The 25,407-nt window shown below is 49.1% G+C and overlaps 1 protein-coding gene and 1 long non-coding RNA gene across 3 annotated transcripts in view; one reads left to right on the forward strand and one right to left on the reverse strand.

Annotated features, from left to right (window-relative positions):
• Nucleotides 1-2,550: 2,550 nt before the first annotated feature.
• On the reverse strand, nucleotides 2,551-9,828 carry LOC142073346 (uncharacterized). Its single transcript, XR_012670170.1, has 2 exons — nucleotides 9,060-9,828; nucleotides 2,551-6,706 (listed from the first exon to the last, which is right to left on the reverse strand). It is a non-coding gene; the product is annotated as an uncharacterized LOC142073346 (long non-coding RNA).
• A 330-nt stretch (nucleotides 9,829-10,158) lies between these two features.
• The window catches only part of CAPN15 (calpain 15), a 95,704-nt gene continuing 80,455 nt past the window's right edge, over nucleotides 10,159-25,407 (forward strand). For both annotated transcript variants that reach the window (XM_048866762.2, XM_048866763.2), the window contains exon 1: nucleotides 10,159-10,400. The gene's annotated coding sequence lies outside the window, so the exon portion shown is untranslated. The remainder of the gene's footprint in view (nucleotides 10,401-25,407) is intronic.

Consider the following 25,407-nt stretch of genomic DNA (forward strand, 5'->3'; position numbering starts at 1 on the left):
CATTCTAGGCGGGGTGGGTGTGCCTATGCAAATGAGATCGGCCCCTGAAGTTCTTTTCCACAACTTGCCACACCTCACCACCAGATGTCAGGGTGGAGCTCATCCTGACTCTGCTTACATCTATTTGTTGTGTAAAGAGTAGAAGACACAAGAGTCACTGCACGTGGTGTTCCCAACTTTTGCTATTTTAGCAAGACTCTCAAGATCTTTGGTGTTTTCCTAAAGCCTCAGCTCCAGGAGTCATAGGATTATTGGAGGATGTCAGCTTTCATACAAGAAAGGCCCAAACAGTATTTAGGCACCTAACTCCCATTGATTTTGATGGAGATAGGTACCTAAATACTTTTGAGCATCTGGGCCTGAATTTCTAGCCCTTCTGTTTGCAGAGAGAAATGTGAAAATGTGACTCCAAAGCCCCAAAACCCAGCAGGCAAATAAACGTCTCCCAAAATGGTTTGTTTGGTTAAAAATCATGTGTAGGGCCCTACCAATGGTCCATTTGGGTCAATTTCATGGTCATAGGATTTTAAAAATCGTAAATTTCGTGATTTCAGCTATTTAAATCTGAAATTTCACAGTGTTGTAATTGTAGGGGTCCTGACCCAAAAAGGAGTTGGGGGCAGGGCGGGAGGCACAAGGGATTGTGGTACTGCTACCCTTGCTTCTGCGCTGCTGCAGGCGGCGGCGCTGCCTTCAGAGCTGGGAAGCTGCAGAGCAGCGGCTGCTGGCCGGCCGCCCAGCTCTGAAGGCAGCAGTGCAGAAGTAAGGGTGGCAACACTGTGGCCCCCCTAAAATAACCTTGCGACCTCCCCTGCGACTCCCTTTTGGGTCAGAGCCCCCAGTTTCAGAAACGCTGGTCTCCCCCCGTGAAATCTGTGTAGTATAGCGTAAAAGCACACAAAAGACCAGATTGCACAGTAGAGACCAGATTTAACGGTCCGTGATGCATTTTTCCTGGCTGTGAATTTGGTAGGGCCCTAATCATGCGATTTTCAGAATCTCATGATTTTCGGGGCCTAGCATGGGATTTTGTAATGTTTGGGGTTGGTGATGCTACAACAATTCAAAACCTCTCCTTGCCAGCCCAGCGCCCTCTCCGATTCAGAGGAGAGTTGCAGAGGGTCAGACGTGAGCTGGGGGTAGGGTGGCTGCAGTTGTGGCTTCTTACTGTGGGGTGGTTTCTGGCTCCTGCAGGGCAAGCGTGCCCCCCATGCAGCTGGCCTGGGCTGTTTGCCACATCCCCAGTGTGCAGCACAGGGCCTTTGCCTCCCTTGGCAGTGACTGAGCAGCGCCTGTGGAGTTGGCATGATCCCAAGGCAAACGCAGCTGGGCCCACGAAGCCATGTCAGCCCCAAGCGGGGACAGAACTGGCTAACGAGCATCCTTCTCTTGCTCTCAGAGCCACCCCAGCCCAGCTGGGACTGACTCAGCATCCCTGCGAGGAGCCAGGCTCAGTGCTCATCCTGTATTGAGAGTGGCGTGTCCCCTCTAGCCCTCAGCTCACTCCCCCCCCCCCCGCCCCACAGACCTCTGGGCAGCAGGTGAGCCTGGCTTGGGTACCTCCCTCTTTCCAGCCCTGCCTCTGGGGCACTGAGTGATGCAGCTAGGGAGCGCAGGGGAGGGCTCCTGGCAATGGGGACCCAAAGCCCCCCAGCTGCAGCAGGATGGGAGGCCAGGAGGTGCAGCAAATTCACTAGGATATTAGGGGGGTGGAAGGAATGAGAGGCTGCCTAGCTCCATGTAGGGCACCTCCCTGCACTGGGTCCAGGCTCCCCAGCCAGGGGCTATTCCCTCTGCATTGCAGTCAATCTCCTTATCCCTCCCTTCCCTGGGGCCAGGGATCCCTAGTGCTGGGTGGGAAACTGAGTGGAAGGGCCCTAGAGGAAGGGCAGGGTCCTCCCATTCTGACTGCTGCTCCCTCCCCCCACATCCCATTGATACACACAGACTGGGATCCTCCCTCATGGCTGTGTTTCACTGAGGCAGCTACTGAGTGGAGCATGGTGGGGACCTGGCTACGATCCAACTGGCCCTCCCCAAAGGCTCAGCAAACCCAGATCTGCCCAACTGCAGCAGCTGACTCTAAGTCAAACACGGGGCCACACTAGCAACAACAATCATCCAGCTGTCTGTCTGACTGACACACTCCCACCATTGCAAGGCTGGGCAGGCCAGGAGCATTTATATAGTGCTGCGCTGCCTTCCCATCTCCTGCTTTCTATAAGGCAGGGCTCTGCCCACCAGCAGGAGGTCTTTGGGTCTTGTCTGAGGTCCGGGGAGCTCCTATGCACTTTGCAAACCCAATTTTCTAGGCTTTGGTCAGCTGGTGAGTTCCTCCCAAACATGTCTGCTCTCCCCAGCTGTAGCTCCAGGCCCAGGGGCAGGGGAGTGGGTTGAAGAGAGGAATACTCTGGCTGGTATCCCTTAATGAGGCTGGACAGTAAGACCCAGCTTGGATCCGTGGGCTCTAGAGCCAAGTACTCGCTCCCTGGGCCCTGGCCAGAGGAGAGGGAGCCCTTAGGTAGCTGTGTGCCCCTTGGATCTTCCTCCTCAAGGGCCTTTTGTGAGCCCAGGAGCCAGAGGTCACTCCCCCTTCCTGCTCCAAAGGAGCCTTCTCTGCATACCCCACAGCCGCCATGGGGGCCCTGTGGCTTCCAGCAGCAAGGCCAGGGTATTTTTCCCCAGCTCCCTGCAGACTTGATGCAAGGAGCCTCTGGGGGTGGGTGGCACCTCCTCTTTGCAGCTGGTGGCTCATACTGGGTTTCCACGGCGAGGCACAGGCATGGTGCTCTGAGGTGCCACCATGATGGGAATGGCATGCAGGAAAATGAGCTATCTGAGAGAAGATGAGAGCTTTGTGGGCTGAGACCTTGGCATTCCCTGCACCCTTCCCCACCCCTGGCATCAGGATCTTGGGTGCTCTGAGCTGTGGCCTCAGCAATGTTGTTAAAACCCTATAGCTCCTCCTCCCCAGATAAGCCCAGAGGATATAAACATATATGCAGTGCTCTGCAGCTCCAGCATGGTCCCACCAGCTCTCCTTTGAGTGCTGGCAAGCTCCTGATCCATGCATCCCGTAATGCACCTGCTTCCCTACAGCAGGGAGCGGAGGGGCAACAGGGAGAGCTCGGATTGAACAGGTGCTGAAAGGTCCGGCAGGCACAAAGGGCTGCTGAAATCTGGGGAGGGTGTATGCAGAGAGATCTCATCCCAGAGCACGGGATGACTCCATGACTCTGGTGGGGCTGCACTGGGAATGCTGTGACCGGGGCTGGGCACCTCTTTGCCAAAGAGATCAGAGAAAAGCACCAGAAATGACCACGGGCTGAGAGGTGGGAAGAGTCCAGCTGCAGGTGGGGGAGAGGAAGGAAAGGGAAATAGCTGAGGGATGGCAGGGGCAGGGAAGTTGGTCCTGCCCTTGTCAGCCCCAGCCAAGGAGCCGATGCTGGCATGTAGGGCCGGCCTGGGTCATGTGGATGGGGGAGACGAATTGCACAGGGAAAGCAGGCATCAAAGAGGGAAGAGAAAAGGGCTTGAACCCCTGATGTTAGTGCGGTGGGTGCTTGGGATATCCCCATTGGATTTCAGACCCAACCTCCCCAGCAAATTCGTCTCTCTTTCTGGCTTTCCCTATTTCACTCTGAATTTGCAGCAGCAGCCTGGGTTCCTGCAGGGCTCTGTCTGCCTCCCACCCAGGCCTGCATGGCTTCCAGTTCACCCCTCCCCTCTCAGGCCCCCTGCCTGGTCCTGTGCCTCTCCCCTGGGTTTGCTCAATGTGCTGCACCAGCTGTAAGCAACTAACGATTTTTCCTCTCTTGCTTTTAGTGACCTTGGGGGAAGTGGCGACCGGGTGTGAGAGGCAGGTTCCGCACTGGGCCCTGGGATGAGGGGCACGTGGGAGCCTGGCAAAGTTGGAGGCATGATGGAAGGTGCTGCCAATTGCCGTGTCAGATGCCGTGTAGTCTTACACCGCCGGAGCGCGAGCAGCTGGCAGCATGAGAACAGTCTGCTGGAGGAAACCCCAGGCCAAACAAACCAGTTTGCCTCATGCATTGGGTAAGAACCGCCAATGGATCCCTGTCCATCTCCCACAGGCGATTATCACTCCAATCCTTGGTTACAGCAGCACCCAACTGAGATCAGGACCCCGCTGTGTCAGGCGCTGTACAAACACTCAGTGAGCGCCCCCAGGAGCTTCCAGCTCTGGAACCCTCACCAGTGCAGACAGGAGCAGGAGTGTGGCCTCGTGCAGGGGCTCTCAACCTTTTTCTTTCTGAGGCCCCCCCAACATGCTATAGAAACTCCACGGCCCAGCTGTGACACAGCGACTGGTTTTCTGCATATAAAAGCCAGGGCTGGCACTAGGGGGTAGCAAGCAGGGCAATTGCCCGGGGCCCCATGCTACAGGGGGCATCGTGAAGCTAAGTTGCTCAGGCTTTGGTTTTAGCCCTGGGTGGTGGGGTTTGGGGCTCCAGGCTGCAGGCCTGCACAGCGGGGCTTTAGCTTTCTGCCCTGGGCCCTAGCAAGTCTAACACCAGCCATGCTTCATGGACCCCCTGAAACTTGCTCGTGGCCCCTCAGGGAGCCCCGGACCCCTGGTTGAGAACCACTGGCCTAGTGGTTTAAGCACAGAACCAAAGTTGAGGGGAAAGTCAGACAATATGAGTTCTTTTCCCAGCTTCTCCCCTAACCTGCTGTGTGACCTTAGGCAAGTCCCTGCCCTGCTGTGTGCCTCAGTTTCCCCATCTATAAATGGGGATAGTATTTACCTCCAGGGGGCATTATAAACGTTAATGTGTGTAAATTGCTGACTATTAACCCCTTTTAATTGGTAACATTGCAGCTAAAGGGAAAGGCCGAGTTGGCTTCAAGTGACAATTTTCTAATTATTGTTCCCTGTGAAGTGCAGCAAATGCGAAGGTATTAAACTCAATAGAGGCTGCTGATTGCTCTTCCTGAGAGGCTGGAGTGCGCGATGGATTGTTTTCCCGAAGAGACGTGCTTCCCACTGGTGCGAGGGAGCTGGGGATGAGCTGAGAGAACCCTCTGTATGGTTCTAAGTGGATGTGATATAATTGATTGTCTAAGAGGAGCTTCTGATCCCGAGTGGGCTGAGCTCAGACACAGCACATCTGTTCTCTCTGCTTTACATAAAGCTGGAATAAACAACTAGTTTTGCTTCCATTTCATAAATCCCCTAGGTGGAGCCGCCAGTGAGGTGGATGGGTCTCCATTGGGGATCACTGCCCCATCCCTTGTGCAGTCCTTCACATTCGTGCAGTATGGTACACCCTGGGTCTGCTTTTGCATCTCCTTTGCACCCATGGCAGTGGCGAATCAGGCTGGTTGTCTCTGAAAAGTGCCAGCTGTTTACACAGTGCTTTGCAAAAACAGAAAGGCACAGCCCCTGCGCCTAAGAGCTTCCAGTTGGAATTAGACAAATGCAGGGAGTGAAGATGGGAGCAACGGAATGGGATGAATGGGTTACAGTTAATTTAAGAAAAAGGGCCTGATCCTGGGATGCTAAGGCTAATTTGTGCCACTCTGCCAGTGCCAAACAACATTAAATTTGGCTTAGCCAGCTGTCTGGGGGATTCATCTGGCATAGGAAATCTCCAGATTGCAGGCAGCTCGTGTGTCAGCTCCAGTGGCCCACAGTCTGTAGACCAGGAGAAATGGGGAGTGGCTAGGAATGCTGCTGCACTTTGGCTGTCCCAGGTTACCAGAACAGCTCTTTGCAGCTGGGGCAATTTAGAGCAGCCCTGAGGCTGCTCTAAGGTGCTTCTCAGGACCAGAGAGTCACAAAGGTCACTTACTGCCCATGTTGTGGCTGTCTCCGAGGTGCACCGCGGGCAGTGCGGCTCGTGTGGGGCCCCACTGTGGAGCTGCATTATGTTGTGACTGTAGCTTTTTCAATACTTGTTAAAACTCAGGGCATGTCTACACTTACCTCCGGAGTGATCGATCCACCGGGGGTCAATTTATTGCTTCTAGTGAAGATGCAATAAATCGACTTCTGAGCGCTCTCCCTTTGACTCCGAGAAGCGTAGGCGGAGTCAATGCGGGAGCAGCAGCAGCTGTCCTGCCGCAGTGAAGACACTGCAGTAAATAGCTCTAAGTATGTTGACTTCAGCTACGCAAATTTCGTAGCTGAAGTTGTGTAACTTAGACCGACTTAGCTCACCTTCCCGTCCCCACGTAGACCAGGCCTCAGACTCCAGGGGGACAAGAGCTGGGGATAGAAAGCCCAGCAGTGGAGTCTGGCATTGCGAGGCCCTAGGTGAGGGATTGGGAAGGGAAGGTGGACAAGAGACCGAGAGGGGCAGGAACTCCCCATAGATCTGTATCAAAACAACTGAATAAAGCTGCAGGATCAGTTGCACCAGCAGTGACCTCCTGCTTCTGCTTAACCATCCCCATGTCTGTGGTTTCCCGTATCTCTGACTCCTGTCTGGGTGAGTGGCCATGCAAGTGGTCTCATTTCCCTGCATGCTGTACAGTGGAAATGGAGTCAGTGAGGTATCCATACACCCAGGATCTGTTTCCTGGTGGAGCAGTAATTAGCTGTTCCTCCTTCTCCTCGTTTGCTGATGCTTTCCCTGACGTGTGTAGTTCGGTAACTGTCCTTCTTTGTCTGGGCTCAGCGTCCCAAACCACAAGCAGGTGGTAGGAAGGTGGGTGGCACCGTCTCAGCCATTAAACCAATCTGGGGTGGAAAGAAAAAAACTAGCAGCTCAACTCTCACTTCGTTTTTGGAGGCCTGTTATACTGATTGGTGTGTGTGTGAGAGAGAAGTCTAAATTATACCCCCATGAAGTACACAAACATGCTCCACCTGACAGTGCCCCTCCTCCCAGCTGACGAGAATGGGACAAGGTTCCATCAGAGCAGTTCCAAGCCCCAGCCCCAGGATGCGTTCCACCAGGTAGGGTTTGTGTGCTGCTATGAGCTTGAGAGATCAGGCTTAACACAGGGCTGTGAATGCAGATTCTCCAAGGAGCCAAGTGTTCTGCTAGGCACACAGGATCTTATACGCAGAAATAGAGGGACTTAAATGAATCCAAGTTATTCAGCCATCAGTGTCTTAGGGTCCCCCTGGCAGAGATTCCCATTAAAGGGGCCCATGTCAAGTCAGTTTAAGGCCCAAATTTAGATGGCGACAAAGAAATAAACCAATCCCAGTCTCCAACAAAATCTGTCCTTATCTGCAAGGTTTCCATGCATCTCTTTAAAAGACAACCTCAAAAGGGTGGGGATGGGGTGTACGGGGATGGCTTTGGGTGGATTACTTGGGGATTTGACCCTTCAGTTAAATGTGGGCGCAGGGAGGATTTTTTTGGAGTGGTGGGGTGTTTTTTTCTTTTATTTGGATTTTTATGCCTTGTGCTTGGTGGGCTGAGGCAGGACATTAGGAGCAGGAAGTGAAGCTGACTATAAACTGAAATGTAACTGACTGGTTTAGTTTCACTGGCCAAGGGGGCAAAAGTATAAAAAGAAAACAAAGGGTGACCAGGCCATAACCAGAAAATGTGTCCCTTTCTCTGTAAGGCTCCACTATTTGCAAGCCTAAAGATAATGTTACCCCAAATAAGTGCCTGTCCTTTTTCCTTTAACAAACATTGATTTCTCTCCTCCTTCTGAATCCAGCTGAATTAACAAAGCTGTTTTTGTTTGAACAACAATAATTTGTTTAATGTCTTGTGCCAAGTCATCTTACTTAGCGGATCAGCATCTGGGAACAATGATTTCCACTTTAATTTCTGTGACAAAATAAGAACAGTGACTAACTACCATTTTGGTATGTCCTTCAAAAATAGTGGCTATTTCTGTTCTTAATTTCTCTGCAATAAACTGGTTGATTTATAGTTTAAATAGAAAAAGGGAAAGGGAAGCGATGTAGATATTTAGAATGAGTAGGGTTTTCACATTTACGTTTCTCAGACCATGGGACACTTTAAAAGGTGAAAAGTGAGGCCTAAATTGCTGGAAAGTGTTTGTGTGTAATTTAATTGAACACCGTGACATACCAAGTGGAGTCTGTAGTACACAACTTTGAAGGCAGTTGTCTTCACAGGTAAAGGTATAGTCCCTACATTCCCAGATGTAGCATTTTTGGGGGGATTGACCTACGATAATCTTGCTTGCGTGCTGTGTGTGGTTTCCATTGACAGTTCAGGCTGGTTCAGTGGTTAGAACAGGGGAGTGGATGCCAGCATTCTAATCTAAGGGCTAGTCTACACTGCAGCAGCACTTTAACGCGGCTTGCGTAGTTGCGGCAGAGCGCGGGGAGAGAGCAATCCCAGCGCTCTAAAAAACCCACCTCCACGAGGGGCGTAGCTACCAGCGCTGGGAGCACGGAGAGCTGGTGCACTGTCTACATTGGCGCTTTACAGTGCTGAATCTTGCATTGTTCCGGGGTGTGTTTTTTCACACTGTGTAGACAAGCCCTAAGTCTAGCTACCTCATTTAAAATGCCTGTTGCTGCAGTGTCAAAGGTTCTAACCCTTGTGCATTGACAATACTTGCAATTTTATCACAAGTCTCCATATTTGGTGTCTTCTTGAAGTAATCCTGCAGCTCCTTGGTGCTCCTGGAGTCCGGGGACTGTGAGAATCTGAGCTATCATTTTTTAAAAAGGAAGTTTCTAGTCTTCACAGTTGTGGAGAAAAGCTTGAAAACATGATCCTTACAGGCTCAAAAGAGAGAAAGCAAAGAAAAAGAACTCCTATTTATTTAAAAAGAAAAAAAAGCCTCTGACTTTTTGAAGGGCCTGACTAGTGATGTTTGAATGCCTAGAGTTGGCACGACTGAACTCATTGCAAAAGTGGGGCACTAAATGCGGAGACTCTTGGATTTTGCTAAGAAATTGTTCTGGCTTTGGGCAACTTGCTTACCTTTTCTGTAAATAAAAATTGGATAACAACTTTCGGCTCCCTGGCAGGGGGTAGTCTGTAAAGTGCTTTGGAATTTGATTAAAGCTGCAGCAAAGCTGCAAAGTCTTATTACTTTGTATTGATTTTTTTCAAAGTATAAACCACATGCAAAGCAGAGGCCCTTACCTTGGGACAGGATTGAATTTGGGCTCCTGCTGGCACTCTGTTGTTTTTTCCTGACTCCACACGGTCCAATGAATTGAGGAGAGAATTTCTACAGCTTCCTGTCTTAAACCAGGTCCAGGTGCTGTGTTCCAGCCCAGAGGTAGCTGCATTTCAGCAGTGAATTGATTCTTCCAGGTATTGGGTGGGGGTTGCTTTGAAAGGCAGCATGGTCTAGTGGTTATAACAGGACTTGACACCAAGACTCCTGAGTTCCACTGTTGGTTCTGACACTCAGTGTGCATTGGCTTTCTCTAGCTGTAGAATGGGGGTGAAGGATGCCCAACTTTGTAAAGCCCTTGGAGCCACGCAGGTGGAATGGGCTAGGCTAGTGCTGAGTGTCTGGGATTACAGGTACTGTAGAAGTATAGGGTCACATCTGGCTCAGCATCTGCGATGGGGTCAGGGGACCAGGCCATAACCGGGACACGTGTCCCTTTCCCCCGGCACAGCTATGCAGCCACCTTCTCTCCTTCCCTGCCTGTTCCCCACCCGCTCTGTGCTGGCGGCTGCCCCGTGCAAATCGCTCTGCTGCTGCACCTCAGCCCTGGTGTGTGGGGTGGGGGCAGTCAGAGCCCACTGGCCCCATTAGCCGGAGCCCCTGGGATCGGGGCGAGCCGGCTCTTGGGGGTCGCGTGGGCGTTGAGCCGCCAGACTCTGCAGCGCCCGCTGCCGGCGGTGGGCAGCGCTGCAGGCCGCTCGTGGGCAGCTGCGGGCAGCAGCAACCCCAAGTGAATGCGCGGGGAGGTGCCCAGCAGCTTGAGCTAGGAAGTTGCATCCCAAGCGCAGAGCACTATGGGACTTGTAGTTCCCACCTTCCAGTCCCCCGCTCCCATCCTCGCTGCTCCTCATCCCCGGCACCTCAGCCCAATGTACCGCCGCGGCCAGGAGGCCTCCTGGGTTCGGCGCTGTAGCCGCGGCCTCAACAAACCCACTGTCGGGGGTGGCAGTGTGCCCGAACGGACTACAATTCCCACAATGCTTCGCGTTCCACAGCGGCTTCCGCTCCGGCTTCGCAAAGCCCCCTGGGGCTTGTAGTCTTCCTGAGCGATTCACCGTGACTCTTACACTGTCTCCGCGACGTAGCCCCTTTGGTCCTCTATAGGTTGCTGCGCTACGGAGTTGGCGTAAGGCCGGGTTTCTGGACTCCCGGGCAGGCTCCGCTTGAGCTTCTCATTGAAGGGAGAGGAAACAGTTTCCGAAGCAGCTGGGAGCCGTGAAGGGAGAGGGTCAAAGTTACTCTGCCCGGGGGAAAGTGAGGGGCCCGGGGGACGCGAGCTGCAGCCCAGCCGCCTCTCGCCAAAGGTAAGTGCCACCCGCGAGGGAGGGGCGCAGGGGCTGGGGAGTCCCCCCCCATGGAGCCGGGCCGGGGAGCCCCCTCTCTGGAGCCGGCGGAGGGGACGACGAGGCGCTAGGGAGCGCCCCCCCCATGGAGCCAGGCGGTGGAGTTCCCCCTCCCCAGGGAGCCGGGCGAGTTTAGAGGGGAGGCAGAGGAAGGGGGCAGGGAGTCCTCTCCCCATGGAGTTTTCTACAGCTGGGAAAAGGGGATCCTCTCTGTAAAACCATTGGCTAAAAGGAGGGAGTAGTCAGCAAATGGGGGGCAGCCCTTCTACAGCCTATCTAGCTTTCTGAGCCCCGCCAAAAGAGGGGGATCCCCCAGCATTCTTACCCAAGTAGGAATAACCAGGAGAGAAGAGTGCAGCTGTATCTTGCTCTGAGCCTATCTAGGAGTGCCCCTCTGCCGCCAAATGTCTAACTGGGAATGGAGAGTGAAGGGGCAGCGTGTGTGTGTGTGTTGGGGGGCGGGGGTGTTGTCCTGTCCTGGCTGGGAATGGGTCCATAGGGTGTAGGAGACAGTAGGGGAAGAGGAACTCCAAGTGGTCCTTTTCCCTGGTTCTTTGTTAAATCACTTGGTGGTGGCAGCATACCTCAGACCAAGGACAAATAGAGATTTGTGCCTTGGGGAAGTTTTTAACCTAAGCTGGTAGAAATAAGCTTAAGGGGTCTTTCATGGGGGTCCCCACGTCTGTACCCTAGAGTTCAGAGTGGGGAGGAAACCCTGATAGGGGTGTTGTCCTGTCCTGGCTGGGAATGGTTCCATAGAGTGTAGGGGGCAGTGGTGTAGCTGGGGATGTCAGGTTGGATCATTACAGACAGGGCAGTGGAGACTCTCTCCTCTTGTTGAAATAAGATGAAAGCTAAATGAACTGGGAGAGAGAAGGTTGCAGGATGGGTGAGATATTTGCTGCTTGAAACTCACTGACTCTCCTAATGGCCCAGAAGCATTTTAAAGCCCTCTGGAAGTTGGGACTGACAATCTTGGCTTTTGCTGGCTATTGCTAATTCACACTCACCTGATTCCTTGTTGGGCCCTGTGCTTTCTGTGCGTTTTATTCCTCACAGTATTTTGCTGTGGTTTGTTCTGCCTCTTGTAAATAACAACCACTCCCTTACCTGCCCAACCTCGCCTGTTACTGCTCAGGGACCTGGCCCTGATGTGCTGTGTAGCAAGGGGACTGCTCTTTATAACAAACCACAAAGTGGGCAGAGCTACTGGGCTCTCTTCTGCTAACACCTGGTCACCTTGCATGAAGAGGAATTTTTAGCTGGATTGGCAAAGTAGATCCATTCTGAAAGCTGGACTGCCTCAGATCGATGGGAACAGCTTCTTAATAGCCAGGATAAAATATGGATAAGAAAACCTGGATGCAGTCCCATATAGGAATATAGTCCAGTAAATATGGGACCAATGGGCAGCGCTGCTGAGGTTGTGGTTGTAATTATTGCTGTATAATAGTGCATATGATGAGCCTAAAATTATGCCTATCCCCTTAATATTTCTGACTTTATTTATAATTGGAGCCAGATTGCTTAAAAAAAAAAGATTACAGGGCAGAAACAGAGATGCTGTGGAACCTTAGTGAATCCCTCCCAATATAATGAATTTATTTATTAACACTTTGCACTTCTGCGGTGCTTTCCAGTCCCTGAGTGCTTCACAAACAGGGATGAATTTAGCCTCCCAATCCCACTGAGAGACAGGGAAGTATTGTTCACGTCAGGTTATATCAAGGAAACGGAGACACAGTCTAGTTAAATGACTGCCTGGAGGTTGAACAGTGAATCAGTGGCAGAGCTAGAAAAAGAACCCAGAAATCTTGCCTCCCATTTGTATGCTGTAACTGCTAGAACAGGACTCCTGTCACTATCTGAAGCAGGGTCATGTGTTCAAGTGTTTAGGTGCTATTGCCTGTTTATTGTATCCACCTGTTGTCACCTGTCTCACATTGTAAGCTCTTCAGGGACTTAGATCTGTCTTTGTGACCCCTCGGTGTTACTATACTGCAAATAAGACTTAAATACATCACTGTAAGTCTGATACAGTGCATGTAATGGGCTCTTTCCTCTAACCAAAGCCTCTGTTATTTAAATAACTTTCATATGCCCTTCTTGCATTCAGACAATTGAGTTTTACATCTCCTCCACCTTGCTTAGCCTGAAAGCAAATTCCATGGAATGGTTATCCTGTGTACTAGCTGGTAGACAAGATTATATACATGCGTGTTTGAAAATGCCTTTTTTTTTTTTTCATTTCTACAACAGGAGAATACATTTGTGCTTGATATTCTGTAGGCTTTTCTCCGCGATATGCACTAGTGCCTGTGAATAGCCAAACATAATGAATGGTTTTCCTTAATGTACCTACTGCACATGCACAGGGATATTATCAACTGATAGTGGGAGACAGTAATGGTTTGTTCAGGAGTTACCAGAGGCCCTGCTATTAATGTGCTGAGACTTAAGGCTAGGTTGGGCAAAGTATAGACCAGAGCTGCCTTTTAATACAGACAGGGTGGCCCCAAGAGTCTTACGCATCCTAGGTTGCAATGTTACTTATTAATCTGAGTGACCAGATCACAGTGTAGCAGTGCATGTTGGGACCTGTAGTTCCTAGGGGTTGCCTGTTGTGTTAAAGGAAAATCTGGTTGCCATCTGTTCATTGTACGCATTAGGTGTGGTTTTTGTAAATGGTAACAGAAATCTATAAGGCCAGGAAATCATTTTCCTTTCATCTTGAGGCATGCTGAGGACCAGCTGCACTGAGTCTGCTGGGTGACTTCCTTTGCAGCTGCATTGTGGGACCCACTGGCACGATAAGCAGCATAATCGATTAGTTTATGTCTGAGTGTGATCACGCACTGTTCAAGCCAATGGGAGTTTTCCCATTGACTGGCATGGGACCAGGATCGAGTCTGGCTTGCGATGTTAAGGGATCAAGAGTCCAGTAATGTATTGGGAAAAGTGACTTGCATCACCCCACTTCATTCGGGATGTAAACATTACCCTGTATTGAACTGATACTTGGAATCCCTGAGTACATATGAGATCCTAATGATCCTTATGAGTAAAAGTCTCTCATGCTTCACTCAACCTCTGTCAGAGCCTTGATCTCTTGCCTTTTGGGACACAAGGGGTGGCCCACCGTCCCCCACTGCTCCCCAGATGTTTGGGGGCTGAAAGGCCTTTGATTGCAGTGGTAGGTTTTTATGTATGTGTGTGTGGGTGGGTGGGTGGGGTGGGGTCAATTCCTTGAGGTGGGAAGAGCAGTCTTCCCTATTCTGATGACTTATTGTACAGTTAAGGAGGGAGCCCAGGATGTGCCAGGTGCGTGTTGTCTTTGTAAATCTGAATAAATATTAAGCCATAGAAAAGTTTGAAGTACCACTAAAAGAGTCTGGCATACTGCTAAAGTCTGTGTTACTGAGGTGCTGGAGTGACCCATGTAGGCAGCCAGGTATCCCTGGTGCACAGACAGGCGTGAGTGATGGTACGTACTGGATTGTGTGCGCCAGACTTGGGCGTCCTGAGGACACCATTTATCTTTGCTCTGAATTCCTCCTGCTTTGGGAGTTTAAGCCTAGCCCTCGGCGTTACCTCAGCACTGTTTGTCCTTGTGGCAGGCTGGAGTATGTATGGTATAATTGGCTTTGTCATGTGGAAAAGAATTCACTGGGTTTTGTCAAGAGGGCTTTGAGTAAGTTTGCTGGGTTGCTCCTCTGTTGATACAAGACTGTTGAAATCACTGGGGAGGGATATCCTGGTAGGAGTTGCCAGTGCCTCTCCCCTGAGTTATTGGCACCTACAAGCACAAGCCATATTCATATCCTAGAGCAGGGGTAGGCAACCTATGGCACGCGTGCCAAAGGCGGCACGTGAGCTGATTTTCAGTGGTACTCACACTGCCCAGGTCGTGGCCATTGGTCCGGGGGGCTCTGCATTTTAATTTAATTTTAAATGAAGCTTCTTAAACATTTTAAAAACCGTATTTACTTTACATACAATAGTTTAGTTATATATTAAAGACTTATAGAAAGAGACCTTCTAAAAATGTTAAAATGTATTACAGGCACACGAAACCTTAAATTAGAGTGAATAAATGAAGACTCGGCACACCACTTCTGAAAGGTTGCCGGCCCTGTCCTAGAGAGAGAGCAGGCCAGATCTGTTGCTGCTGCAAATTGGCATAGGTCCACTGAAGTCAGTAGAGCGAAGCTAACTCTCACGTGCTAAGGATCTGGCCCCTCGCTTTTGGGGCATGTGGTTATTTTAAGTTAGGCTAGAAAAAAATGAATAGACATTTTTCCTCTCTTCTTTTCCATCTAAACCCTGTTCCCTTCTCTGCTTAGTCCTCTGTGTCCCATCATGAACTCTTGCCATGCATGGGGGCAGATGGGACCATTCTGAGCTGCTAGCATCAGGGCTCAGTATCACTTGGGGAGGAGAGGGAAAGGAATGGAGTTCAGAACAGTGAGTGCTCTAAGCTAGTAGTGTTGGGCGTTAGCAGTAGCTAATAGCCGGTCGATGGAATGAGGGGCACCGTGGCTCTGACAAGGACATGTGAACATGGCCTCGCTATGAGAATCCCCCTGGGCAAAGCAGATCCTGCTTGTAATGTAGTTCAGGCTGCTGAGTTAAGGTGTCCTCCTTGGTTTTCTTTCACTAATCCGCCTCCTTGCCCCTGCCATCCCAAATGTAGCTCCATGGGATGTACCTCTGTGAGGCTGGAGTGTATTGAATATGGCTATCAGGTTATACCAGGGATTGGCAACGTTTGGCACGTGGCCCACCAGGGTAAGTCCGAGGGCTGAGGGATTTGCTGGCTGCCGCTTCCCGCAGCCCCCATTGGCTTGGAGCAGTGAACCGCAGCCAGTGGGAGCTGTGATTGGCCGAACCTGTGGACGCAGCAGGTAAACAAACCGGCCTGGCCTGCCAGGGGGCTTACCCTGGAGGGCTGCGTGCCAAACATTGCCGATCCCTGGGTTATACTATATATGAGTCTTCATCTTTGCCTTGGACTAGAAGGGGTGGGGTGGAGCAGAACAGGCTCCCAGTACACTGAGTCCTGGGTAGTCTGGAGTGCCAATGCTTGTCTAGTGTTTGTTGATCACTATCGAGGAAGCAAAGGCAGGGATAGGGGCCTGAGCATAACTCTTGCCTCTCCCACGTATTAGAGGCTCTTGCCTTAGTGGATGGAAAATGCCACAGAGGCTCCCTAAAGCTGCTTATTGTTCCTGAGTTAAAGGATGGCGCGGGTGGGGTGTGTGTATTTCCTCACTCTCAGGGGAAGAGCAGCTGCCTCTGTTTTTGGATTGGAAGAGGGAGAGTGCACCCGAAGGGAAATTGAATCCAATCCAGAGAAGTGGGTCACCAGCAGCAAGAGGGATTTTTTCCCCTGCCTTTACATCGCAGAGGATTGCTGTCCTGTCAATGGCGCCAATGTTTGACAGCCCAGATAGTGCTTTTATATTGATGTAATTAGCAGGCCCTGGGGTTTGTTGTTTGTCTCAGGGGCACTGTGCTTTTCACTCTAAATCACCTAAATACAACAGTAGGGACTGGAGAGCTGCTCCCGTGGGACAGGAGAGTGTCTGCGGCCTGTGCAGCACCCTTCGGGCTTTTAGAGGGTCAAGTCCATCGCCACTGAGACTTCTTGGTGGGTTTCTTATTGCCTTTGGGAGGAGGACAGCGTCTTGCTTCTTTTGGGACTGGCAGGCTGTTTCTGAAAAGCTTGAGATGATCACATTTGACCTCAGAAATCTCAAGCTGAACATTGGATCTTTCTACCTACATTTCAAAGTAATGATGATTTTGCCTGTGTATGCTCATTCCCATACAAATGGATCCTGCAGCGCTTTGCTGATGTTGTGTGGGTATCTATACATCAAGATATAAATTGCTTCACTCACCACTGAAATGCAGCTGATTCTGGGACAGCACGTAACACCTGGTTAATGGTGCACAGCAAAACCACGTGAGCCTTTGGAAGGGATGTGAGGAATACTGTATCCATGTGAAAATTCAGGCAGGCCAGATTGAATGGTCCAGACTGGAATTGTGCCAGGACACTGGGATTAATGGCTCTCTTCTTAAAAAACTGCTGTTGGATCAGCAAAGACCGCAAATGGTCAGGACATCTGTTTTTACTCCCTTTGTGAAAGAGCACCCGCTACTACCTGCCAGCGACATAACTGACTTGGAGGGAAGAGCGCCACCTACTGAATCCCAACCACCACTACCTGCAATACCTAGACATCTTCTTGCATCTAGGTATCAACCCAGCCCAGTCCTGCTTAGCCTATTGAGTGCTGACAAGATCATAGCAGGCCTCACTACTTTGTTTTCTGTCACACTGTTCTCCTGTCTGCTGAAAATCTGTCTATCCTATAAAATAAGTGTTTACTTGGAAGCTAAATCATTAAATGCTCTGCCAGGTGACATATTAACTAGCTTGTTTTTGTGCAGCGCTGTTAAGATATGAAGCCCTATTATTCAACTTGAGGCAATTGGTTTCCTTGTGGTGGCAGGCAAGACCGTTGCGCTGTGCTGTGCACTTCTCTCCCTGTCGGCTCGGTTTTCTCGAACGGCTGGAGGATTGAAATGGACAAGGATCTTGCTCTCAAATTCTTGTCCATATCCGTTGCCCGCCTGCGCTAAGATCAGAGCAGACAGGCAGGGTAGTGAGACTGTGACATACCCACGTTCAACTTCCTGTGCCCAAGCACAGTTAGGAGGTTTGTATGTGCACACATGCTTCCAAAAGTGATGTGGAACCATCTATCCTAATACCGTCACTTATGCTGCATGTTATCATCTGGCATCAATCTGAAAATGTCTCATTAACTCTGAGTTAGCGGCCATCTTCATGAGGAACAGAAATAAATAGTTTTGGAGCTGGAGTTGGAATGGCCTGAATATCTGGCTGTCTTATAAAAGATGTGCTCTAGGTCAGCAGGAACATACTGGGATTGCTTCAGGAATCACTGGATGAGATTCTATGGCTGTGCAAGAGATCAGGCTAAAATGTTCGCAGTGGTCCCTTCCAGCCTTAATCTATGAACTTGTACTGGGCCTCAGAGTCTGGAGGAATTTCTTGCCTGCTCGGTATCACTTTTAGCATGTCTTGTATACTGCTGGTTAGATGCTATTAGCAGTGCCTACATCCAGGCCTGAATTCATGCAGTGGGTCTGATTCTCCATTGCCTTGGCATCTGGCATCCCATGTGCCTGTGCAAAGTATCCGCAAAATACTATGAAATAAAATTCTCTGCTTGCCTGCGCTGATGGTTACCCACTTTGCACAGGTGTAACTGACAGCACAAGGTGGAAGTTAGGTGCAGAAGCATGCTTGTAATTTTAAAGATAAACTGTAGTAAAGTTTTGAGGGTTTTTTTAACTCCTCCCCGCCCCCGTACGATTCACAAAGTATATACCTAAAAGTAGGTAGCCTTGTAGTTTTAACTCTTATTCACTCCACAGCCCTGAGCTGCAGCTGTTCTAGTGTCTCTGTGGGACACTGTGGCCACTCTGAAATGTAGATTAAAGGAGCCAAACAATTACAAACAGGGGTTCTTCGCGACTTTGTCACAGGGCTATAATTTCTCATATGGTGTCTCAGCCCAAAGGAGACTGGGAGCAGGGCTGGGATAGGGTGGGTTTTATTAAAATCCATTGAGCTGGTTTAGAGATTTGAGAACATGGGGGAAATGCATCTTTTTTAAAATAGCTGTTTTTTTGCAGTAGGATAACAAAAATTAACCTTTAAACTTCAAAGCTTACTAGGTCTTAGTGCTCACAGGGGACAAGCGCATTTAACCTATTCAGAGGAATCTTTGTTCATAAATTTCTAGTAGATGCAATTGCTAATGACACACTGGCCATGCCGAATAATTAATGTCTGTTACTGTATTTGAACACGCAGGCAGTGGGACCATCCGGAGAGCCGGGTGGGCATGTGCGGATCCCTCCGGAGATCCTGCCCCTGTTCCTGATTGTAGGAAGCTACCCAGAGTCCGTATTGTTAGGATCCTGCTGAGTTTTCTAGGTGTCAAAGAGCCCTCATTGAGCTAGTGACAGCAGAAATGGTAACAGAACAGTGAGGCGACAGCCTGTTCTGAACGGAGAGCAAAAGTCTCTGTGTAACCCCTAACCACAACAGATAGGCTCCTGTCTCCAGGCAGGTTCAGACACTGATGCTGTAAGAAGCCCCAACGCCTTCTGGGAGTTGTAGTTCTGAAGAATCCACAAGCATCGTGAATGACTTAAAAATACGGAGTGTATTGTATGCATTGGTGAGGTGCTCATCAGCGTGGTATCTCGACAATGGTTTATTCATATATTCGTTTTCCCTCCATTCACCGACCCCACACCAGTGTCAGTTAGTGCTGATCCTAGCAGACTGTAGCCGACATATAAATAACAGGCCAGATCCTCAGCTGGTGCAACTTACATGCATTGATTATGGTGGCACTTTGCTGGCTTACACCAGCTGAGGATCTGGCCTATAGAGTGGAAACCAAGACCCAAGCCACTGGTTCACAACCTTTTTCTATTCTTATCATGGATGGCAGGAGGGGTTCTATCCTTTCTCTCCCCCTTCTCTGTATCCCCTTACCCCAGTACAGTCTGCACCACCTCCCCTTTTCCCTGTCTGTTTTCTGACTTTTTCCCCTTCACTCTTTGGTAATGCTCCCTCCTTGTATCAGAAGGCTCTGTGCTGCTGGGGCTGGGTTGCATGTACTCTTGTGACCAAAGTGGTGCTGCGACAGCCGGGGAGAGAACCTTGGCCTAGTGGGATGATGGCCTGAGCTTTGCAGCCTTATAAACTGGAGCTCCCCAGACAGTTGGCTGTGTCGGAGGCCATCTCCAGAACCGGTAGGGCAGGCAAGTGGCTTTAAGCAGCCCCATGCTGCTTTACCTGGAGTCACCAGCGTATGTGATATTTCCAGTTTGGGGAGCAGGGCCCACCAGTGGGACAGAGATAAGAAGCGGCAGGGGAAGATGGATCTAGGGTAATGCAGCTCTTACTGCTCCTTTGCTCCGCCTGAGGAGTGGAGATGGGTGTGTTTGGGCTGGACTTGTGCCTTCAGTGTTGGCTTGGCTGCTTTTTCTCTAGAGGACTTCTTTCTTGACCAGTCTCACATCCCAGTGAACTAGGAACATGGCTAAATTGGGCATATCCTGATCTTGCCTTGTAAGGATCCCATTGTGACGGGTTTGGTCACAGAGACCCCCTTGGGACTGTTACCTGACGTGCTGAAACTACCTCTGAGCCTGTTTTCCCTGCCAACTTGGGACTCCAGAACCTGTCTTGTTTAGCCAGACACGCTACTCCGCTGCAACACAGACCCAGGGTCTGAACCACGACCCCAAAGCTGCAGACTTCAACCAAAACTGCTCAGCAGGTTTCCTATCTCCAGGACGCAGACACCCAGCTCCCAATGGGATCCAAACCCCAAATAAATCAGTTTCACACTTTCTAAAGCTTATACAGGGTAAACTCATAAATTGTCCACCCTCTATAACACTGATAGAGAGAGATGCGCAGCTGTTTGCTCCGCCAGGTATTAATCACTTACTCTGGGTTTAATAATAAATAAGTGATTTTATTAAGTATAAAAAATAGGATTTAAGTGGTTTCAAGTAATAACAGACAGAACGAAGCAAGTTACCAAGCAAAATAAAACAAAACGCGCAAGTCTAAGCCTAGAACATTTAAGAAACTGAATACAGGTAAATCTCACCCCCAGAGATGTTCCAATAAGCTTCTTTCACAGACTATACTTCTTCTTAGTCTGGGCCCAATCCTTTCCCCAATACAGTTGTTGTTAGTTCCAGCTCAGGTGGTAACTAGGGGATTTCTCATGACTCCAGCCCCCTTTGTTCTCTTCTATCCCTTTTTATATCTTTGGCACAAGGCAGGAATCCTTTCTCTCTCTCTCTGGGTTCCCACGCTTCCTTCTAAAAGGAAAAGCACCAGGTTTAAGATGGATTCCAGTACCAGGTGACATGATCACATGTCACTGTAAGACCTCATTCTCCATTCTTGCACGGCTTGCCTGCACCTACCCAGGAAAGTTTTTGAGTAAACAGAGCCATTCAGAACCAATTGTACTAGTTAATGGGAGCCATCAAGTTTCCAAGCCACCATTAATGGCTCACACTTTGCATAGTTACAATAGGACTTCAGAGTAATACTTCATATTTCTAGCTTCAGATACCAGAATGATACATTCGGTACAAATAGGATGGGTTTCAGAGTGGTAGCCGTGCTAGTCTGTATCAGCAAAAAGAACAAGGAGTACTTGTGGCACCTTAGAGACTAACAAATTTATCTGGGCATAAGCTTTCGTAGGCTAAAGCCCATTTCATCAGATGCATGCAGTGGAAAATACAGTAGGAAGATATATATACACGTACAGAGAACATGAAAAAAAGGGGGGTTGCCATACTAACTCTAACAAGACTAGTCAATTAAGGTGGGCTATTATCAGCAGGAGGAAAAAAAAAACTTTTGTAGTGTTAATCAGGATGGCCCATTTCAAACAGTTGGCAAGAAGGTGTGAGTAACAGTCGGGGGAAAATTAGCATGGGGAAATAGTTTGTACTTTGTGTAATGACCCATCCACTCCCAGTCCTTATTCAAACCTAATTTAATGGTGTCCAGTTTGCAAATTAATTCCAGTTCTGCAGTTTTTCGTTGGAGTCTGTTTTTGAAGTTTTTTTGTTGAAGAATTGCCACTTTTAGGTCTGTAATTGAGTGACCAGGGAGGTTGAAGTGTTCTCTGACTGGTTTTTGAATGTTATAATTCTTGACATCTGATTTGTGTCTATTTATTCTTTTGCATAGAGACTGTCCGGTTTGGCCAATGTACATGGTAGAGGGGCATTGCTGGCACATATCACATTGGTAAATGTGCAGGTGAACGAGCCTCTGATGGTGTGGCTGATGTGATTAGGTCCTATGATGATGTCCCTTGAATAGATATGTGGACAGAGTTGGCAACAGGCTTTGTTGCAAGGATAGGTTCCTGGGTTAGTGTTTTTGTTGTGTGGTTGCTGAGAGTATTTGCTTCAGGCTGTCTAAGCAAGGACTGGCCTGTCTCCCAGGATCTGTGAGAGTGAGGGATTGTCCTTCAGGATAGGTTGTAGATCCTTCATGATGCGCTGGAGAGATTTTAGTTGGGAGCTGAAGGTGACGGCTAGTGGCATTCTGTTACTTTGTTGGGCCTGTCCTGTAGTAGGTGACCTCTGGGTATTCTTCTGGCTCTGTCAATCTGTTTCTTCACTTCAGCAGGTGGGTATTGTAGTTTTAAGAACACTTGATAGAGATCTTGTAGGTGTTTGTCTCTGTCTGAGTGATTGGAGCAAATGTGGTTGTATCTTAAAGCTTGGCCGTAGACAATGGATTGTGTGATGTGGTCAGGATGAAAGCTGGAGGCATGTAGATAAGTATAGCGGTCAGTAGGTTTCCGGTATAGGGTGGTGTTTATGTGACCATCGCTTATTAGCACTGTAGTGTCCAGGAAGTGGATCTCTTGTCCAGACTAGTCCAGGTTGAGATTGATGGTAGGATGGAAATTGTTGAAATCATGGTGGAATTCCTCAAGGGCTTCTTTTCCATGGGTCCAGATGATGAAGATGTCATCAATGTAGCGCAAGTAGAGTAGGGGCGGTCTCTACACAAAAGAATAAATGGACACAAATCAGATGTCAAGAATTATAACATTGAAAATCCAGTCGGAGAACACTCCAACCTCCCTAGTCACTCAATTACAGACCTAAAAGTGGCAATTCTTCAACAAAAGAACTTCAAAAACAGACTCCAACGAGAAACTGCAGAACTGGAATTAAATTGCAAACTGGACACCATTAAATTAGGCTTGAATAAGGACTGGGAGTGGATGGGTCATTACACAAAGTACAAACTATTTCCCCATGCTAATTTTCCCCCTACTGTTACTCACACCTTCTTGTCAACTGTTTGAAATGGGCCATCCTGATTATCACTACAAAAGTTTTTTTTCCCTCCTGCTGATAATAGCCCACCTTAATTGACTAGTCTTGTTAGAGTTAGTATGGCAACCCCCCTTTTTTTCATGTTCTCTGTATGTGTATATATATCTTCCTATTGTATTTTCCACTGCATGCATCTGGTGAAATGGGCTTTAGCCCACGAAAGCTTATGCCCAAATAAATTTGTTAGTCTCTAAGGTGCCACAAGTACTCCTCATTCTTTTTACAAATAGGATGAACACCCTCAGTAGCTTATAAGCTTTGTAACGACACCTTACCAGACACCTTTTGCATAAAGCATATTCCAGTTAAATTATATTTACACTCATAAGCATATTTCCATAAACATATGGAGTACAATGTCACCTGCTCCTTTTCTCAGCCCAAGGAGTGGAGATGGGTGTGTTTGGGCTGGATTTGCACTTTCAGGGTTGGCTTGGCTGCTCTTTTTCTAGAGGACTTCTTTCTTGGCCAGCCTCACATCCCAGTGAACTAGGAACGGGGCTAAATTGGGCTTATCCTGATCTTCCCTTGCAAGGATCCCATGCCTTCAGGCCCTGTGTTGGGGACAGACCATTTTTAGGGCCTGGAAGCTTTACCCTGGATGCTGTCAGCTTGTCAAAGAGGGGAAGCCTCCAAGATATCCAGAGCTTTGTAGCTAAGAACCAGGACCTTGAACTGGGTTTGGAATCAAATGGGGAGAGGTCAGACTGCAAGGGGTACCTGTGTGAAATGCTCTCACCAAGTCAGTCCACTTTATGGACTGGATGGAGTCTCCTTGGCATCCAGCCTCAGGTGAAGAGTTGGGGTGATCCAGCCTGGGTCACTGAGGCCAGTTTTGGGGTATAATCTCCTGGCCACTTACAGGCATCTCTCACTACAGCTATCTGAGGAGCAGCGATGACCCGGAGGTTATGCACTGCCTTCACAAAAGAAGGATGAGGTCAGCCCTTCCACCTATTGCCTCTGGGTCAGTGACTTGGCTAGTTCCTGTCATACCCCCTTTTAGTCTACTGCTTGCACCCTGTGCCAGTGTGCCCCTTGGGCCGCTGCCCAGACCCAGCAGTGTGGTCTCCTTGCAACGCATGCAGCAGCCTCTGTGATCACTTTCCGTTTGGTGTGAGCTGCAAACTCAACTCTTGTGTTGTGACTCCCGTGCCTTATTGTCATACAACTTGTTTTCCAGAGTGAAACTTTTCTGCCTGTCACTGGGTGTGGTAGCCACTACCTGAGAGAGAGAGAGAGAGGGCTGAGATGGAGGAACTACCAGTGCAGTGATGCAGCATGACCGCATGTCTAACCAGGCACCTGAGTGTTACATCTGGAGCAGGTGATATCTGAGCTGCTCTCTTTAATGGCACTCTGAGAAAATCTAGGGGGGTGGTCTTGGAGTAGTTGTGGATTCCTTCCCCACCCACTTCACAGGGGTCAGCTGCTGGTCACCTCTGCATTGTGCGTTTCTCTTGGAGGGAGACCCTAGCTATAGCAAGTACGATGCCATTGCTCGTGCTCTGGTCTGGATAGCCACACCAACTCCCTGAAAGCATCCATGTTATTTTGAAGTCTTGCCTTTTAGGAAGTCACCTGTTCCCCATGTGACCGTTTTCTTTGTTCATTGCTGCTGTGCTGGTTAAGTGCTGCTAAGGCTTTGTCTGAACACACTAGTTATACTGGAGTTGTGAAAGTGGCACAACTCCCTGTAGGGTCGAAACAGTTACACCAGTATAAAAGTGCTTACATACCCTGTATAGCTAGTCCCATTTTGGAAGGGGAATAAGCTGCATTAGTATACAGCCGCTTTATACTGGTATAACTGCATCCACACCAGGGATTGTACCTGTATAACTATTTCATTAAGAAATCACTCCAAACTGAAGTAGTTACACCAATATAAAATCTGTGTACTGGTCTACAGTGGTGTAGACCAGACTATTTGTACTTTATATAGAGGGGCCTGGGGTGCGTGTGCAGACATTTGGGCAGTTCTCAGTTATTCCGATATCTATCTTTTTAGGTTTGTTTCTGATGCAAATACCAAATAACAACCTACTGCCTGTAACGCTCATCTGACCTCTCCACTTGCTTGAGGCCAGTTCCGAAACACTGGCCCTCCAAAATCTAGGACAGTGAATTGGAAATAAGGACACAGTAAATGACTAGTTCAGGGAAACTCCAAACCCTGTAACCTGGAGGAAGGGTTCTCGGTAACTTTAGCTGGCTAACTTAATATCTGTAAGTCTTTCGTTCCCTGTATCATGAAAGGAGGCTTGATAAAGCACAGCAAGGGCTTAAGAGCAGCTCTGTAGACTGGGGCAGGAATGCGGTATGGATGCTGCGCATAGCCCTCATCTCTCACATTGCAGGATAAGTTCTGTAGGCAAGATATTGCTACCTAGCTACCATAGGATTTTCTATAGAACCCATCACTCTGGCATCCAAATGTTCCCCAGATGAACTATAACTAAATCTAGATCTGCATTGCCCAAGGGATAGTGTCAGAGGGTGGGATGCCTACTTCTTCCTGCTCCGAGATCTGGCTCTTCCAGTCCCTGCCTGATGCATGCTCCCTCTGGTGACTCTGAAACTCCACATCTTATACCAGCTGTTGGCTGTGTCCTGTGTTGATGGGCTAGCCCTTCGTCCACTTATCTCTGTGGCTTAGCTGGCATGCAATTACATACACTCCCTTTACCCTGTGGAATATCTTCAGTTTTGTACAGTGACATGGAATGCAATGTGTTTTAAAACCTCCACTGAAATACAACCATACCTGTGATCACTCTACCCCCCATGGGGTAGCCTATTAGATGGGTTAGAGGAGGGGTGGGGAAATAGATGCTGTATAAAATGTAGTTAAATCTGCTCATCTCATTGATGGGGGTGATCCTCGACTCAGGAATTCACTTCCCCACTGATCTAACACAGCCAGCCTTTCATGACTGTCAGGGCACAGAGAAAG

The sequence above is a fragment of the Caretta caretta genome, chromosome 10, assembly GCF_965140235.1.
Source record: "Caretta caretta isolate rCarCar2 chromosome 10, rCarCar1.hap1, whole genome shotgun sequence".
In the NCBI taxonomy this organism is placed as follows: domain Eukaryota; kingdom Metazoa; phylum Chordata; order Testudines; family Cheloniidae; genus Caretta; species Caretta caretta.